The sequence below is a fragment of the Falco cherrug genome, chromosome 5, assembly GCF_023634085.1.
Source record: "Falco cherrug isolate bFalChe1 chromosome 5, bFalChe1.pri, whole genome shotgun sequence".
In the NCBI taxonomy this organism is placed as follows: domain Eukaryota; kingdom Metazoa; phylum Chordata; class Aves; order Falconiformes; family Falconidae; genus Falco; species Falco cherrug.
Window position 1 is genome coordinate 65,389,346 of NC_073701.1, and position 19,165 is coordinate 65,408,510.

A 19,165-nucleotide genomic window follows, 5' to 3' on the forward strand; every position below is an offset into this window, starting at 1 on the left:
GGACGCCCACCACCTCCAGCTTTCTCCTTCAGTTTTGCTACCAACCCTTCCCTGTGATGTTAAGCAAACCTTTCCCTCTTTCCCCGTACATCCTACATCTGCCTAGAGTGTATAGACTGCTGGATTGGACCATCAGAGTCCATCTGTATAGAGCTCTTGGCTCTATAAATGCACACAGAAGTCAGAGAAATGTCATTTCTGATAGGATTTGGAGCATGTGATATCCTTTAAGAATTAGCAGCAATGAGCAGAACAATCATGGTGGGTCCCTTATGTGCTCACCCTATGAAGAGCTGAGCTGCTCCAGTTTTTTGTCCTATTTATTTGATTTATCACTTAAGATACAGAGATGGTGATCAGTAATTTTCTAACAGTAATGTCTGGAAAACAGGCACTTTTCTGTCCTTACAGCACTGTATTGTAACATAGCCTTAATCCAAAATAAATCTTTCCCTTTTACATGAAAGCCTGGCTTCTACTCATCATTAATAGTAAATAGTAAAAATAGTAAAAAATTATTTCCTAGGCAAAGCAAGGCAGCTCCCATCAGCACAGATGTGTTTTTTTAAAGGATTTGTTTGATTTTCCTACTTCAGGTGACCTGCTTCCTTTTGAGTAAAATAAACTTTCAGTATTAAAATTATGAGCTTGATAGAGTCGAAGTCCACAAAAAAAAAGACAGTAATTTCTCTGTTCATCCCTATATAACATCCAAAAATTTTCACAGATTTGAAGACAACCATCTCTCCTAGTGTCTTTTTCACCTCGCAGCTGCTGAACCTATGGGACTTTTCCAGCCTCAACAACATTTTAAATTCTAAAAGGCGTTACTGAGTCAAGATTATTTTTACAAGCCGAACTAATAACACATCCTATTGCACCAATAATAGAAAGGTCAGGCCATTCAGGCAAAAGGTACTCAGGGCCACTTCTGAGGCCAAAATTTGGAAGCAAAACTCCCTGTGTGATGTGCTGTAATGCAGAGTTCCCTTTGAAGCATCATAATCCTCTTTGAGGATGTGGTTTCCAGCTCCTGAATGCTCTATGACCAGGTGAATAAGAGCAGAATTTCAGCCTTGAATGGGAATCAACTTTCATTTCTGTTCACATCGTTGCTTGTTGCATTTACCAAGACATAAATATACACATATGTATACTATATATATTTATTGCAAGCTCCAGCTTTCTGCATTTCCTTTTCAGATGCTGCTTGTTTGCAGAATTCCACTGTGTTCAGCTGATTCCCTGATGTCAAAGCAACCTACTTTTGTTCAAGAGTTTAACATAATAAGCCAGCAAATCACTCAAACTCTTTTATATGACATGGAAGCATCAAAGATGATGCAGAAATTTAATGCAGAAAATACAAAAACATTGTAGCAGATGAGAACTTACAATTCTAAGTACAGGAAAAAAAATCTATCCAGATGTCATGAACCAACGTTGAGAAACATTATCTAGTTTTTTAAAAAATGTTTCACATTTCCTATTAATTGTCCTCAAGGAAAACTGTATCAGCAATTTCAACATTAATCTGATTAAATGCATTCAATGATACCTCACTTTGGCCTGATAGTTCCTTAGGGGGAAACCCATGAGTTCAATAGTCTTTGAATCTGATTCCATATGGGAATTAGCAAGCAGTCTCTTGCTTACTGAAATAGGCTTGAAATTGTGCAGAAAGGCTTTAAGTAGAGACTACAGCTCCCATTGAGTTCAGTGATGTAGGATAAGGCCCTCACACAATATTTCTGGGACTGAGTTAAAAAAAATGCACATCCAAGCCACACCCACAAATCCTTTCCTGAATCTCTAACTTTCGTAAATAAATGTGGAATGAATCTGAATTTTTTTTAATTCTTTTATAGGAAATGATGATACAAAAGATATATTCACATAGAAACATATGGTTACATCCCATGTTTTTTGGTAGGGAAACATATTTTGGGAAGTCCTACAATGGAATGCATTTCTGCCTTGAAACATTGACCATAGGAGCAAAAAGAAATATAGGTAAAACCTCAAATTCTAGTGAGAAATTTGATAGCTCCTACTGTCAAGAATGATTATGTAAGGACAATACAAGACTCCTGAATTTCAGTTATTGCTGTTTTAATGACAATAGATTGATGAAAAAAAATGGAAGTCTGCTCTACAACTGTGGAGATAATACAATCCTGATCCAAGAGGCCTCCGATTTCTCATTTAAATTAAACGAGTCTGGTCTTGGATGCCATTGCATTGTTTCTTTCCAGCATGATGGGAAATAGTCCCGATGGCTCTACTGTGTTGTAGACCAAGCTCTGGTAGGCCTAGTAGTGACTCCATCATTAAGATTTCTTTTGGCAGCTCTTGGAAGGTCTCAGGGGAAGCTACCCTGCTGATAACCACCACATCTACACAGCCACGTTAAGTGAATATTCCAAATGACTCACCAGCCATAGAGATTACAGACAGAGAGGCATTTAAAATTATTTCAATACATAATTTACTATTTTCATAACAAAGTTACGGAATTATCAATGATAAACAACAGCATTTTAACTTTAGGAAGAATTTTACCTCGGTTATATACAAGACTTGGCCTTACTTAACTTTTTTCAGTAATGATCTGGAGGAGAGAGAAGCAATATGTTAAGGATAATCACTACTCGTGTAAAACTAGGAGATACTGTCAGCTCCAGTGAGGAAGAGACATAGTGCAGCAGGACCAAAAGGACATGAAGATATGATGGGAAAAGATATGATTTTCAGATTAGTAGAGGAAGAGAAGGAATAAACCAAAACTGGCTGCAATACAGGAACAGCTACAAAATAGGATTAAAAGTATAAAAGGAGCTTGCAATATTATATGTGAGAAAAATAACAATAGTAATATTAGAAGTAAAAATAAGCAGAGGCATAGTTTGCTTAGCTGAGACTGAAATGTAAAAATGTCTGAGTCTTAAATAGCTGGTGCTTTATAAAAGTTTGTAGGTAGAGTTGATGTCTTGCCTCCCTGTCTTTTCTTCCCTCCCTCCCTTCCATCCTCTCTTCTTTCCTTCTCCTTCCACCTCCCTTTCTCCCACATAACCAACCTTTCCTTGGACAGATATTTTCCTCCTCCCAACATTCATGTATTCTTATCTTCAGCATCAAATGTGAGCAGTCTCCCTGCTCTCTCTCAAGCTAGGGGACCTTGAGGAGGTCCTGGGATTGAAGCGTCACTCTTTTCCTTGATGAGTGCTTTCCTGAGACTCCTGCTTCCAAGAAATGTGTAGTTGTATCCCTCCAACTGATGCTGCAGGCTGGACTTCATGTCAGAGTTTAGGCTTCAAAATGTTAAGTATGATAGATTGCATCTTTCACAGGATACATGCACAAGTGGTAGGTTTGAGCTGCTTCAACCCAGGTGTCCAGTGTCACGTGAAGCACTGAGGGTAACCTTACCTGATCCTCAGTGGCAACTCCAGAAAGGTGTGGGGGGTCTTAGATACTTTGTGGCATCTCAGCTGGCTTTAGGTACCCAAGTTTGGGCAGCTGAATCCCACCCAGTGAACCCCAAATTATTTTAAGTGGCAAATATGTCTACAAATACATTACCATGTGAGACCAGTCCTTACGAGGGTAGACAGTGGGAGAATTTTAGATGTCCACCTGCTTTTCTGCAAGCTAAATAGAGTTTCTGCAGGTCTTTTTTCCCTTTGAACTTCGGTAACTGAATGCTGTTTAGCTTTCACTTCATACTTTGAAGTGATATTTTGACTCCTCTTCTAGCCTGCCTTTCCATCAACTTCAGCAAGCATTGGCTCAGGTCTGTTTGTCTTTAATTAGACCTTGAGTATACTACATGGGACAGTATATTCAGGCAGATGCTGATACTCAGAAGACTATCTTTCAGTAGAACACACATAATTGAAGGATATATTTGGTTGAAATGATAACTGCAAATGTAAGAAGGAGGCTCAAAATTAAAAAAAAAACCCAAACATTTCTAACTCTTTATACAGTTTTAAAATATCAGAAGCTACAACCTGCATGTAAATTCAGAGAACAGTAAAGAAAGATGTTCCTAACATAAAAACTTAAGCATAATTTCTTAGTAATTTCTTACTGATTACATGCCATCATATAGAACTAGAATTTTCTAAGTCAGAAGAGAATTATATAGACATGTTCTGGCATCTCCATGAAAGACAAATCCAAGAATAGTCACAATCAGGTTAAACATAAGGTGATAGAAATTAGGTAAAAATCAATATGTATACATATACAATTTTTTGATTTTTTTCTTAAGGTAGTTCTTGAAACAGATTTATTACTTTGCATCAATAGTTCTCTAATACTACTGCAGAAGGTCAAAAGATTTCCTGTCTTTCTGTTCAGTGACAATTATCCACCCAAAAAACTTGAAGGAAATAATGAATTGTGTGTACTTTTCTCAGTCAGATTAAATCTACCATGTTGCATCAACATTTTAAGAAATAAAGATGCCTCTCTTTAAGAGTCTTTAAAATTTTTTCTCTAAGAAAAAAATCCTTAGGATATTAAAATTCACTTTTAAAGTATTAAATGCTTTATTTTTATTAAAAATGCTGGAAAATCCTGGGTGAACTTCTAAATGTATTTAAAGTACTAATTGATAAATTGTTCGGAGCTGCTGCTGTAGATTACTGAAAGCTATTTGCTGCTGCAGATTACTGGAAGCTGTTATGTGAGACTATGTGCAAAACCTAAATGTGGTTAGAATAACTGAGAAAAAAGTGTGGGGATATGTGTTACATATCTAATTACATTACAAGGGAAAACCCACAGCATAACTATTACAGTGTGGCTTTTGGAAATAGCTTTGTTACTTTGTTTTTATTTCTTCATATAGGGAGGAGTCACTGCCATTGAGATTCTTGTTAGGCAGCCCTCCAAATTCTCAGTCCAAGAGGTCACAAAGTCCTGTTAAGTAAGAGTAAATAAAAAAAAAAAGGTGCAGTGAAAAAGAAGAATCAAAGCTGTTGTAGTTCTGTATTATTTATGCTGTATAGTCTGCTGAAGTACTGTAAAACTGTTGTACCAGAGCAAAAGCTAAAGAAAAGAACAAGAACTTTTGGATAGCATAGCATCATACCAGGTGGATCTACATTAGCATTTCATTACAGATCATGAATGTGCTTTTAAAATCATTCTCTATAAACAAGTAAAGCTCGTACCATGCTTTGGTCTGCAACACAGGCTGGTGTGTTCCAGAAAGCTGGAACACAAACCAGATTTCTTAATTTCTTTGATGAAATTAAGCCAGACAATTTCCTCCAGGTGCTAAAGCACATTCAGTCCACTGGACCAGGCAAAAGCTACTCCATACTAAAATTTCCAAAGACAGAAAGTTTGAACATAATCTCCGATATCTAAAATAAAGAATCCCAAATCTGAAGGCACGTTACAGATGTAGTTGCTTAACCGTAACTTCTGAAAATAATGATGCTTGAAGAATGAGTGCTTGTTTGATGCTAAACACATATGAACTCACCACCACTATTCTAGCACAAGTGAGTGTTTTGCTTTTCTAGGAATATTCAGGTAACATTTTTCAAACCTTCATGCGGTCAAAACCACCATTTTGTGAATACGGAAAAAAAAATGGTACAGAAGGCTAATGCATATGACAAAACACACTCAGAACTTTATATGACTGTTTACAAGACAGACCAGATGTGTCTCCAGCCCTCCCAGTCTGCATAACATTTATTTTCTCTGTTATCAGAAGAATTAATTCTCCAACTATATTCATACATTTACTTCTCTGATTTGATGGAGACACACCCTTTCTTACATAGATTTCATTCGTTCATGTCCTCAGACCCACTCACTCACAAGGACCAAGGCATGTATGTCTGGATGGATGGGTCTGGTCAGGATCCCTTGTTTGACACTGGTTACCAAGCCACCGTCTTATCTCTTGGGTTGTCCTTGGCTGGCAATGACAAGCTGATTTTCAGATAAGCCTTTTATTTGGGACCATTGATGTTATTATTTTACCTGACTTTTCATAAGTCTTAAGCAAAATTCCCAAATTTCACTGCTCTTCGGTTTTCCTTTTTGGGTAGTATAAGATTCCAGTTCTCTTCTTCTCACTACAGCTTTAGATCACCTTACTCTTCCTCTTCTTCTTATCTGGCCATTTGAATGACACCATGGGCAGAGTTCTCTATATCAGTTAAGGGAAATTATTTCATTAACTTTGTTTGTTGTTTTTTGGGGTTTTTAGTTTTGGGGGTTTGGTGTTTTGTTTTTTTGGGGTTTTTTTTTGGGGGGGGGTGGTGGTGGGGTGGTGGTGGTGCCATTGCTGCTGATGCTTTTGCACACATGCACATTTTTATTCATACATTCTCCAGACCAGTCTTAATATTCCTGCTAATTTCTACATCGACCTGCCACCTTTCACATGCTACCAAAATGTTTAAGACTCTGCTGTCAGAGTCACTGACTCTTTTGTTCCGCTGTTACATCCTTGATTTCTCTGTGCCCTCTTCCATGCCACCCCTCACACTCGACACAGAACACCAACACAATCCACAAAGCTGCCCCAATGCACTAGTGCACCTTTCTCAGGTAAGCCTAAAAATGCTTAATGACAATTCCAGTGCTGTGGGGAATGCTATTACCCTTCTAGCATTGCTGGCTTTTATTTTTCCCATATCTCTTTTACTTCTGCCTCACCTCTCAGATTGAGATTTTTAGCTCATTGGGGCAAGAACAACTTTTTAAAACTGTAACAGGTACTGTTTTCACAGCCAAAGAGAGCTCTCCTCTGTTGTTGGTTGATAGCACTCCTAGGGAAATTTTTAATGAATATGACTACATTTTTAAGGCTCAGTCTGAAACTTCATATCTGTGAACAGCTGAAATTAATTGGCCACTTGAAATTGAGCTGTTTTTAAGGAAAACATCAGTGTTTAAAAACAAACAATACGTTTAGTTTGGACTAGCCTAATTTAAGTAAGTCATTAGCTAAGTTTTTACTTTCTTCTCAGTCTTAAGCTGTTAAAGTAGATGATTATGACTTGGTTCTTCAACTGTTTTCCTAATTTTCTGGGCATTTCATATAATATGGAGAGGGAGGTTCTTTTTTTTTTTTTTTTCTTTCAGTTTTTTTCCCCTTCTTCCTTTTTGTTTCTTTTTTTTTTCTTTCTAACATTTGATATGAAATATTTAGTCTTGAAATATGTATCTTGAATAATATAAGGTGAATTTTGAGTCATGTTAATATCCTTAGTGTCCAAACTACATCATAATTCAAACGTGGATGTACTGCAGAACTCAGAGATTCAGTCTATGGAATAATCCTTGTTTTCCATGCCAAGATGCTTCTACAGCCAGGAAAACCAAAATCCTTCCACTAGACTTTGTTTACCCATCAGAAGTCTGTGTCTGAAAAAAGTAGCATTATTTCTTGGACACATTTTTTTGCTTTTGCTGCCTAAATACAGATTTTGGAGCTCTTAAAGTTCTTGTTGATGAAATTCTAGGTCTTACCTGTGTAAAACTTCCCAATAGCATTAATAAATCATTGAGAATTCGGATCCACCTGCCACAACTGAGATTTTAAGAATATACTCTATACCTGAGGTTGTCGCTAAAAGGAAAGGATGCAATGAAGAGAAAAAAGGAATAAAAAAGAGTATTCTTGTATTCTAAAACAGGTGATGAGACAGATTTTGTGAATCACCCTCTGAAAATGTGTATTTTTCACTGCTGACTATCAAGACAGCCTAGATTGTCCTGCTCAGATGTAGCTATTAAGTTTTGGATTTCCAAAATGAGGTGAGATGAACGACGCATTACATGACTAACATGGAACAGTATCTTTTGGATTGACAGAATTCTAAAAATAAGTTGTGAATATAAATGCAGCTTTAACAAATTTCCTGCAAACTTGTTACTGCAAAGTCTGAATACAATCAACATTTCTGATAATAATAAAATTATTCACTTGAATTTACATTCTTGACAAGGATTAGTATATCCTATACAAAACGTGACAGTAACCTAGAACAGTAAAGTGTAGAGAATTTTTAGTGCTGCCTAGTTATGACATACAGTCATTGGTAAAATATAAGTTATTTTTAATTATTTTTTGCCATGTTTAATTCATTTTTTGGCAGAATATACAATTGCTTTACAAGTACTGAAAACATGGAGGTTAAAACAAATGTTAAATATGCTTCTTTAAGAATAACGTTCTTCCTGGAAAAGAAGAAGGAGGAATTTTATTTGCCCTGAAGTAGTGGATTAGGCTGTATTAGCTCTGGGGTCAAGATTTAACTTTCAATATTTACTTGAAATTCTTCCCTTATATTAGTCTAGTACATGCTGAATAAGACACCAGTTGAGTTGTGACATTTAATAGAATGTTTAATGTAATGAATGGTTTCTTTTCAGCCATCTTAATCTAGGCACTAATTCAAATTTTAAAATCAGTTTTATAATGCCTCCCCCTGCATTAAAGCCACAGGTGCAGATAATCAAGTCATTTTTAAATCACTCCTTTTGAGATACTTGGAAGGTTCTGTTGTGCCACATATCTAACATAAATTTCCTGCCTCGTGCAAGAAATCCAGAATTCCCATACTTCTTCCATTCCACTTTGCACTGCCAATAGATATCCTCTAGCAAACAACTCCATGCTTCTTTCCATATTAATCTTTGTACTTGGAAAAAACATCCTCCAAAAATGAATTTATCAAGTCAACTCCCTGGTGACAAAATTTATCCTGCAGTCTCACTTTTCTTGAGAAGCATAAGGGGAAGTATGAGGAGTGAACGCAAAAGTGATGGGTTGTCTTCATACAGACGTATCGTTCCCAGCAAGCAAATGTCGATCTTCTCTTTTGATGCCCTGAAATTGTGTGAGGCATTTCAAAAAGCAAACCTGCATTTTTGTCTTTAGCTAGAATTCAAACTAAATTCAATATGACACAGTAAATGTCTAAAGACAGAAAAGAGTAAAAGCAAAAAAAGAAGGTGGATGAAAATGACAGTAATAATTCACAGACACAATCAAGGAGTTAAGAGGTGCAAGATGCAGTCTGTCTGTGTAGCTGAACCTGTGTACTGATTGTAGATAGCAGGAATAACATTTAAGCAGATGTTAAACAAGATTGATACGACATTGGCCCCAGTGGAGAACTTTCACTCTGAATTACTGGCCTTGTCACTAAAGCATACCCAAAAACTTTGATCAGACATCAGCAAACCACCCTTTGGTGCTATTCAGTGACAGCAGTTCTGATATTTTCATCAAAACTCTTACATGGCATATAGTCTCACATGCAGCTCCTGGATCAATAAAAACCTGGACTAGTCTCCAGTTGTGATTGAAAGCCATTGCCTGTGTGAGCTGTTAGTGTGAAAAGCTGTTCGGTGGTACTGGGGTGAAGAAAGAGGCTTAGTGAAGGGTAAATGGGCTCTTCATTATCAAGTGGACTTGATTCATTATCAGTCATTCAAAAAGCTCATACTCTGAAGACAGGTGAATGTCTAATGTGACTGATTGGCTCTCTTTTTCACTTTGGGTAGAGAATCATTCTCAGCTTTCATTGTGGCTTTGGCTCAAACACTCTTCCTGGGAGAAGTGTCCTAAACAGAAATGTTCCTTCATTTGGCAAAGAAATCCACAAGAGCTGATAGCCACACATCCATCTTGAGGTGCTCTCCTAAAGAATCCCCTTTTACCTTAAAACATGTTGGCACATTCAATGACACTTTTACATACCTGCTGGAGATCTGCTTACCCAAAGGACTATTTCAGCATGCTGTTAAGTGGCTCTGCTTTTCCAAAGGTGTCGTGCTCCTCTTGAAGTACAAACCCCTCAGCATTTGTACTCCTAGCAGGAACAGAAGCATGCAGACTGGTCTCCAGTCATTAGTTTGTCTATGTAAATATTATACAGACACGCATTCAGTGTCATCTGAAGTGCTCTGAGGTAGCCAAAACCACTTCATAAGACTGGCAGAAATAACACAAGACCTCTGGGAGACCCGTGCCCTACTAGAACAGTGAGTGGTTGCTAAATTTCTAACATTCAGGCAACTGAAGTGAGACCTTGGCATGGAGATCAGCTTGAGAACAAGACACCCATGTTTTGGTGTCTGAGTGCAAATACGTAGAGGTCTTCTTTTAGTCAGAAGAGATCTAGTCAAGGTAGTGAACAAATCCTAGTGAACAATTTAGCTCACAGTAAGATGAACACCTAGGGTTGGATTCAGTTGACTTCTAACGCCATTTGAGAGACTTAAGAGTGTCCAGGACAACATAGGATTGAAGATGTGACACAGGACCCAAGGTACACCTGCTCCTTCTGGAGCAGCATTTGGAAGTTGAGAGGAAGGGTAACAGAAGGAGGGTATTTAAATGTAAGTGCCTGAAGAAGAATCCCATCCATATCAGGTCACCAAGAACAGTTCACATTTTGAGCTGAAGATACAGGACTCAATCTGCACTGTGGGATGCTTTACAGGCTCATAAATATTGGAAAAGGAAAGTGAGCTTCAGCCAATCATGAAAAACACATGCATAGTGAAATAGCTTCAGATTTTGTTTATAGGTGTGTGTTGCCTGTCTTTTATCATTCGTTGCAAAAGCAATACCCTGGGAGAAGTTGCAGTGTCATTTCACTCATTTTTGTTTCTATCCCCTCACAGGTTTTTGTCTGTTTGAATCAAGTGACCAAATAACATGTCTTTCAGAATCTTTCCAACTTTCTCATGGCATTTTTCTAACTCCTCAAACCAGACTATAGTGCCTTCCTCAATGTTTCCTGAACCCACAGTCTCAACCCCATGCTCATCACTTTGACTCCACTGTCTTCCCAGACCTTTCTCTCATCTTTCCAAACTTGACATGAGAGTTTTCTTACCCACAGTGTCCTGCAGACACCCTAATCTACATGGAAAATTTACAGCAGTCCTCAGTCCTTGACTTCAATGGCAGCAGTGCTTGAACGTCATAAGCCAAATCCAATTCCAATACTGCAAATGCTCCAGGCTCCCTTTTTGTGATCTGTACCTCACATGACGCTAGAGTCCACACATTTTCACTGGCATAATAATTATTTTTTTCCTTTTTTTTTCCTTTTTTTGAAGTATGCAGTCTGGAAATTAGCCATGGCTGAGTCCAGCTCTAAGGATGATTGATTTTAGGTGGTACATGAGGAATTTGAGGAATCCTTTATCTTTTGCATCTTTTTTTTTTTTTTTAACTCCTCCTGAAATGGATAAAAGAACAGCTTTTCAAGTTCTCTTATTGAAAAACATAAGAAGAATGAGATTCACAAATATCTGTTTTCTGTAGTCACAGGAATCTCACCCTCACATACTATGTCCTTAATTCCCTTCTTGTCCTTCAAAATCACTGTAGTTTTAGGGATAACCTTGATCTAGAGCTCAAAAGTAAGAATCAGCGACAAGTTGAAGCCTCTGTGTATCTGCAGACACAAGAAGCAACACCTCAGAAACTTCTTTTGCATTCCTCCTTTGCTTTCTGTTGAAGATTTATCCTTTTAACAGCTTGTAGGAAAGCAAATGATTTACAGCTATTTTTTTCCAGCTTCTGTAATCCACTTTCTTAAAAAACCAAACAAACTTACAGAAGAAGATTTACCAATGAAAGAACCACTTTAATACTGATATGGTGACCTTTTACTCGGTTGTAAAGTAACAACTTTTATGGAAGATCTATGGAAAAAATAGAGGCAAGACAGAGATGCTCCAGGAGCATCTTGGCCATACAGCTCCCAGCCCTGTCAAATGAACCATAATAGGAATTTATCTCTGGGGTGATTGCTATTGTTGTTGGTTTTATGCCCTCTCTTTTATTTTATGATTTTTATATATTTTAATTGATGTTATATTTTTTATTAGAGGTTTATAGGGATGTCTCAAAGCATATAGGTGTGAAAACAGTGTCTTCAGAAACCAGTTGTAGGACATGTCCCTGTTTCATAAACTACTTTTCATTTTTATACACAGTCATCATATCTCCTTTCTCATCTTAAACTGACAGTAATTTTAACACTGTCTTATTCAGGCACTTATTTACTTGCTGCTGGTGTAGGTTTTTAAAGCTGCAGATGTGTTAGGTTACACCAGTTTCCAAATCTGGGTCATTTTGGCTATTCGGGTTTGAAGATGCACACAAGTAGTTCAGGCAGCATTTACAAGAGGATGGGGCAAACAAACTGTAGCAGAAGCATGGTAGTATGCAACTGAGATGAGATGGATGATATAATCTTCTGCTGCCACAGTTTTAGACTGTATCCACAGTTTAAAATGCACATGAGGAAAGAAGAGTACACTTTCAGGGAAAGCTCCTGAAAATCGGTTCTTTCAAGAAATGGTGGCTACACAACACACTAAATTTAATCCTGGTTGTTACAGCCCTGTAAAAGCAGCATAGATTGTTTGCCTTATTATGATGAAATGTAGATCTATTTTCTTATCTTTCTCATGAAGTTTAGCAAGAGCTTAAGAACACCATTTCCAATAATATTTCTGAAAAGCAGGTCATGTTAAGACCACTCCTTGCTTCTATGAACAACACGGGCCCACTTTCACATTGGCCAAATTCTATCAGAATCTAATGTTTCCTCTTGAAGGCACTTTCAGAAGCCTAGAGCACACCTTCCTAGGTATGGAGGCTCATGTGATGAAAACCTAAATCATGGTGACTTTCCAGTTTACTATTATGATTTTTTTGGACTTAATCGGAAGAATATTATTCAGTGATATGAAATAATTTCTGAGAAGAAGATGGAGCATTTTACACACAAATCCTCTGTAAGAGCAGCAGCTAATGAGCTCCCAGGCTCCTTGAGACACACTGGAATGTAGGTGTGATGTACCATGTGCGTCTTATTCTCCAGAAAACCTTTCACCATATCTTAATCCCTCCAGAAACCCAGTTTTCTTTGTGTAAAATGGCATTCAGGGGACCCTTCATCTAAATTTTTTGTATACATAGAAGCAGTATGCAGTCTATTCCCAAATTACACCTTAAATTTGAAGATCTTCTCCCAGTATCTTTTTGCAACTTTAATTATTTTCTTCTTGCCCTCCTTGTACTCAAAAGGAAAAGATTTGGTTGGTATCTTAGTGGTGGTGGTAGTAGTAGTAAATAATATAATAATAGCAGCTATCTTCTCAGTATTAAAAGATTATGGTATTTCCTTTCTATCCTCTGGCCCATGTTTCAGTTGCTCAGAGAGACCTGGCACCATTTCAAATGCCTTAGTGATCCTGCCTGGTCTCCACCTCCTCACTTCAGCCTGCCCTTTGTAAAGGCTAGGAATGACACAAGGCATCTCCAGTTTTCCTAGGCAGCCATGCTTTGGCAACTGAATAGATTCCCTTTTCTAGGTAAAGTAAATCTAGCTCCTCCGCAGCAGTGTTGCTTTCTAGATCTTTCATTGTCCTTCCCTTGATCCTCATCTCTTTATATACAATGCCTTGTAAATAAGGCTCCTGGTGAGCCAATCACTGTAATTGCCACCTGAGGCTTACATAGGCAATCCTATCAATACAGCCCAGGAAAGAATGTGCCCTTTTTTGTTCCAGGATTACACCAAGTAAAATTTCAACAACTTCTTTTTTTTTTTTTTTTTTTCCCCACACTACTGTCTAGCTAGTTTTTTCTCTGTTACATGAATTTGATTTCGTTCTAAGAAGTGTAGCACCTTATACCTGTCTGTAGTAGTATTGAAACACCCATGAACTGGGTTTCAAACCATTTCCTCAATTTTTTTTGTGCAACTTTCCATTCTGGTCTCCCTAGGACTCATAATCTGTCATGTTTTAACCTCGGCTGGTAATTAAGTGCCCTGCAGCTGCTTGCTCACTCCCTCCTCACCCAGAAGGATGGGGAGGAGAATTGGAAAGGAGTGTAAAACTCAAGGGTTGAGATAAGAACAATTTAACAGTTGAAATAAAATTACAATTAAAAAGCAGTAATAATAATAATTACAGTTATAATGAAAAGGAGGGAGGGAGGAGAGGAATGAAATGCAAAGGGAAGGGAGAAAAGAAATTATGCCCAATACAACTGCTCATCCCCTACTGAATGATGTTCAGCCAGTTCCCAAGCAGCGATCACTGCTCCTGGCCCACGCCTTAGCTTATATACTGGGCATGACGTCCCATGGTATGGAATATCCCTTTGGTTAGTTTGGATCAGCTTTCCTGGCTGTGTCCCCTCCCAATTCCTTATGCCCCTCCAGCCCGCTCTCTGGCAAGGCCTGAGAAATTAAAAAGTCCTTGACTTAGTATGAATGTTACCCAGCAGCAACTAAAACCATCAGTGTGCTATCAACATTGCTCTCCCACCAAATCCGAAACACAGCACTGCACCAGCTACTAATAAGAAAACTAACTATCCCAGCTGAAACCAGGACACGTCTGCATTTTACCTTCCTACCAGCTAAACAACAATTTACAATTCCATCATTCAGATCAATATTGAAAAGCATAACTAGGCTCAGGCTCAGCAGAAATCTACTTGATAGTATCCTCCCAGTATGGCAGAAAATCTCTCACTGTAGCCCATTAAGATACGTTGATCAACTGCTGAAAAATCAAGTCTGGCCAATGTAGAGGAAAAGGAGCAGAAAGACATGAAAAAAATGGCCTACAAGTAAGCGACAGAGCCCCTTGTTGGTGAAAAGTATCTAAAGCAAAACTTAAGCTGAAAACCAAGACTGAATCTTAACGCTGCATCAGCTGTCACTGCTTCATTCTTTTATGATTCACTGCTGCGCTGTTGCTGAGAGGGAATTACCCAAAACAGGATTTTGCTAAGAATAAATTTGTACTTAAAGGAAGCTCCAGGACAACTGGGCATCCTTTCAGATGAAATCTATGCAACTGTTCACTTCTTCCAAGCCCAGGCAAACAAAAAGATAATAAATATTAAACAAAGATAACTAATTGTAACCATCATGGTTTAGTACTGCAAATCTTAACAAACACAGCAACACAAATACAGTGGGCTTCTCTTTGCAACTGTATTTTTCCTCCCTTCCACTCTGTGCTGAACCAGAAATGCTGTTCTGAGATGCATTATTTTGTTGGCAGTAAGTGCTGCCAGTGTTATTACAGAGTCATATTATTTTGAAATTGAGATCTATTAGGTCAGCCAGTCATTTTCCCTCCATGGAAAGGATATACTCTCCCAAGAGGGATACGTCCTATATTAAAATAAGACTACCTATTGATTGCAGAAAACCCTGCCCCTTGCTGACATCTACGTGTGTTACAGTTTGCTTTATCTCATCAAAGTCCTGCTGTATTGTCTTCTGAAAAGGTTTTATCACGGGTTATAGGTGTTCAACCTCAGTCCTATAGGCTGCAGGCAGCCCAGCAGGAAAATGAACCCAGACCACAGGCATCTCCTCCGACCACCCTTTCCTGGGGTGAACCATGAACAGGCTGCAAAACCAGCCTCCTAGACACTAATTTGTTTTGAGGTCCATTACATTGAACTTTTACCCATCTCTTACTACATATGTCAAATATGATGGTACTGGGCATGCCGAGTATAGTCCTGCAGCACACATTCTGCATGCTTAGTAATCCTCCACATGGCCATATTTACCACCCATATGCAAACTGACTTTCCCCCCAATTCATGTTCCTGCCAGGATGAATTTCTCACACTTACGCAGTCAGTCTAGAGCTTTGAGAAAGTATAAAAGTGCAACTTCTGGGTTTGCAGTGGAGTTGCAGGAAACTCATTAGTCTGATCTGCACAGGCTGTGATTGTTCCTCCCACCAGTTCAGACATTTCAGCAGAAAGCTCTGCCCGTCTGGAAATAAAACCTAGTGTGGGAACTGCACTGATTGCACCTGCGAGCCAGCAGAAAACAGGCAACCCCCACAGGGCCCTTTGGTTAGGAAATTCCCTGAAAGATGGGATATGTGAGTTTAAAAGTCTCAGCCTTATAGTTTAAACCTTGGGGTCTCACATCTGGGTGAAATTAGGAGGAACAGCAGGGAGAAAGTACAACCCAATGACTTCTGTGTAAAACCTGGGATATGAACAGGACTTATTTGCAACTTACATTCACTTCTGCTGTGAAATGGCCCTCAGGGACTCAGTTGTCAAAATACAGATATACATTCGTTACCAGATGGGGAGCAAAAGGAGCTGATCTGAAATACTCCTCATTCTGCACAATAAACATGAGATAATTCAGAAATGGCTCTGAAGTTAATCTGAAGAGGATCACGGAGAAAACAACTGCAGTCACTTTCAGATTTCTTTACTCTGCCAGAATGGCAGAAGTTAGTTGGTAAAATCTGACTTAAATATGAACATATATCCAAAACTGGAAAAAGGAAATCTGATTTTCATGTACCCTGTGCTAGAATCAGGTGCCGTAAGGTACTGCTGATAGTGCTAATGGACAAATAAGTTCCCTTTTAGTAGAACAAATCTCCAAAGGTAGGTGATACAGTACATTTCGGAACAGAACTGAGATTAAAGGTGACGTGCTGGAAAGATCTCACTTGATCTGTGAAAAAGACAATAAGGCCAGAAGTCAGTCTTGTAGCAGTGCTTAACAATTGTTAGTGATCAGTCACTACAAAGCAATGAGAATGTTGTTTTCCATTGTGCCATCTAGATAAGGCAGCTTACAATGAATTCTAGATCTCACTGCCTTCATTTGCCAATCATCCCGCATTCACCCTTTCAAGCAAGTTAGGCTCCTTCATCATATTTGTGCATGTTGCTGGGTCTCTGAAGATAATCTGTCAGTTTGCTGTGTTCTCCGCCTAAATTATCATAACTCGTAGGGCCTTCCTTAAATCTTACTCATTTTTGTCACTATCAACAGTCTGCTGCGATTTTCTTCTTAGCACTCTAGCACCGAGAAAGGCTGGGAAATATCAGTTCTGTCTGCAGGGAAAGGAAACGATAGCTGTCAGTCTGCCCTATATTCTAGAGAGCTCTTCTGCACCCCAGAAACAAAGCATTTGCTGGCAGTTTGACAGCCCTTTTCTTTTCGTTCGAATGAAAATAATGAGAGAGATGAAAAGGCAGTCTAACCTGCATGAATTTTACTGAACTGGAATTACTTTCTTGTGTCACTGCAGGCAGAGGCTCAGCCACAGACTCATACAAGGATTTTAATGCAAGTTTTAGACACAGTTTTGTTATCCAGAGGAGCCATCCTTGGAAGTTAGGGGTGACAGAAGAGGATTAACTGAAAGCTCAGATTTTACATCGTTTTGTACACTGAAGAAACCATTGGGCAAGAGACATTCACTGGCATGAGGCAGTAAGCACACAAGCACTTCTCTGCTTCCATATGCAGAAAGTGTAGGCGGCATTCCCAGTGACCACTTTCTCCTGCATCACTTTTCAAGACCATCAAGACCATGGGCCTCCTGAACCTGTGATCAAGACTGAGACCATGGGGATGGCCATTCATAAAGCTAGAGCTTACTACTATGAGTAGTAATTATTTAAATTACACAACTTTTTTCAACTATTAGTAAATTTAGTGGAAAATGGAGTTTTAAGAGGACTGAAAACATCTGCCTGTGCAGTTGGCATTAGGGTATAGTTGCAGCTGGAAAAAAGAAAGAATGCATGGGTATGTGATAAAAATACATTTTCATCAAACAGAAGTTATGCATAAAGGGGGCTAAGAACTCAAACACACCTTCACAAGTCATTTTGTATCAAATACAATACTGTGTATTGATCCAAAACACCTGTTTCCTTATTATGAACAAAACAAAACCAACCCCTTTTTTCTTCACTTCTTTTTACTTTTATGTTTGCTTTATCCAACTGAGCCCCTTATTCTATTTTCAAATATCTTATTATTGTGACAACTATTAACTGAGAGATAAAGCTTTTGTACATGCTTTTTAAACGTGGTACACCTCCACTAAAGAGCTTAGTCTGAATAACGTAGTAGAAAGGATATAATAAAGAAGCAGCATCCTGTATAGAAGTGATGTTCCACATCCTTGTACTTTCTCTACATCCCTGATTACCTGGTTCTTTATTTTTATGCTGGGCACAGGATTTCAATCTTTAGAAACACTTTACCAGAATAGCTAATGTTACTAATTGCTTCATTGACCATTGCAAACTCAGGAATAGTCCTTTCACTGGAGGGGGAACTCAGCGTTGTCACTGCTCTTAACACTATTCTTCATCGTTTCTTAGCATTTCACTGTAGTCTGCAGGCTTACAAATATTCCTTAACTTTCCTGCATTTATTGTCTGCAAACTCTTTGCAGAAATATTCTCCTTAAACAACAAGGCAAGACACAACATTAGCAGAGGTTAAAGGAAATATTCAGCTGACTGACTAATGGAAGGAAAAATCAATTATATAGACAACTCTTCAAAATCCAAAGCCCTTTATGCTTTTTTTTTTTGGTCCTTGGGGATTTTTTATGTAACATGGCTATTAAAGTACCTCAGCTCAACTGAAAATAGTATTGACTAGCATATTGTAAACTCTTCTGGGCTAGCAACACATTTTTCTTTATGTTCAAGAAACTTAATTGTTATTAGGGGCCCTGGATAGTGCTTTTAGATAAATAAAAGTGCACCATTGTAAGACAGAGAATTTGAAAAGTAAGTTCTGAGTATGGCAGGAAATAATGGTAAATCATTGTAACTTGTAGTGTTTTCATATGAAAGCAGGGATGCAAAACGGGAATAAGCTCAGTGAAGGTATGGGAGAACTGCAGTGAAAAAGTTTTTTGTCAGTGTTTGATATTGCTGCCCAGCAACTCAGCTTCTGATCTGTGTTCTTGTAAACACAAATCCAATACTAGAATCCTAATGGACACCGTGGAATGAAAAAAATATCCATTTAGGGTCAAGCTTCCTTTATGGTAATTCTCAGGAGACTAATTTCCTTGTTCTCCCTGTTTTTTTTCTTTTTATATTTGATCAATTTATTCCTTGAATTCCTGAAATTGCTCAGTCAGTGTATGTTTTCGAATTATTTTTTTCTTGCCAGAAAAAGGCTGAGTTGTCAGAATTACCATAATCTTCCAAAAAAGCCACCTTAAAAAAAAATGGTGCTTAGACAAAAAGCTGAAACAGAGTTTTTCAGTCTCATCAAAATGGAACATTTAAATTTTTTCCTTAACATTTGGGGGTTTGCTTAAC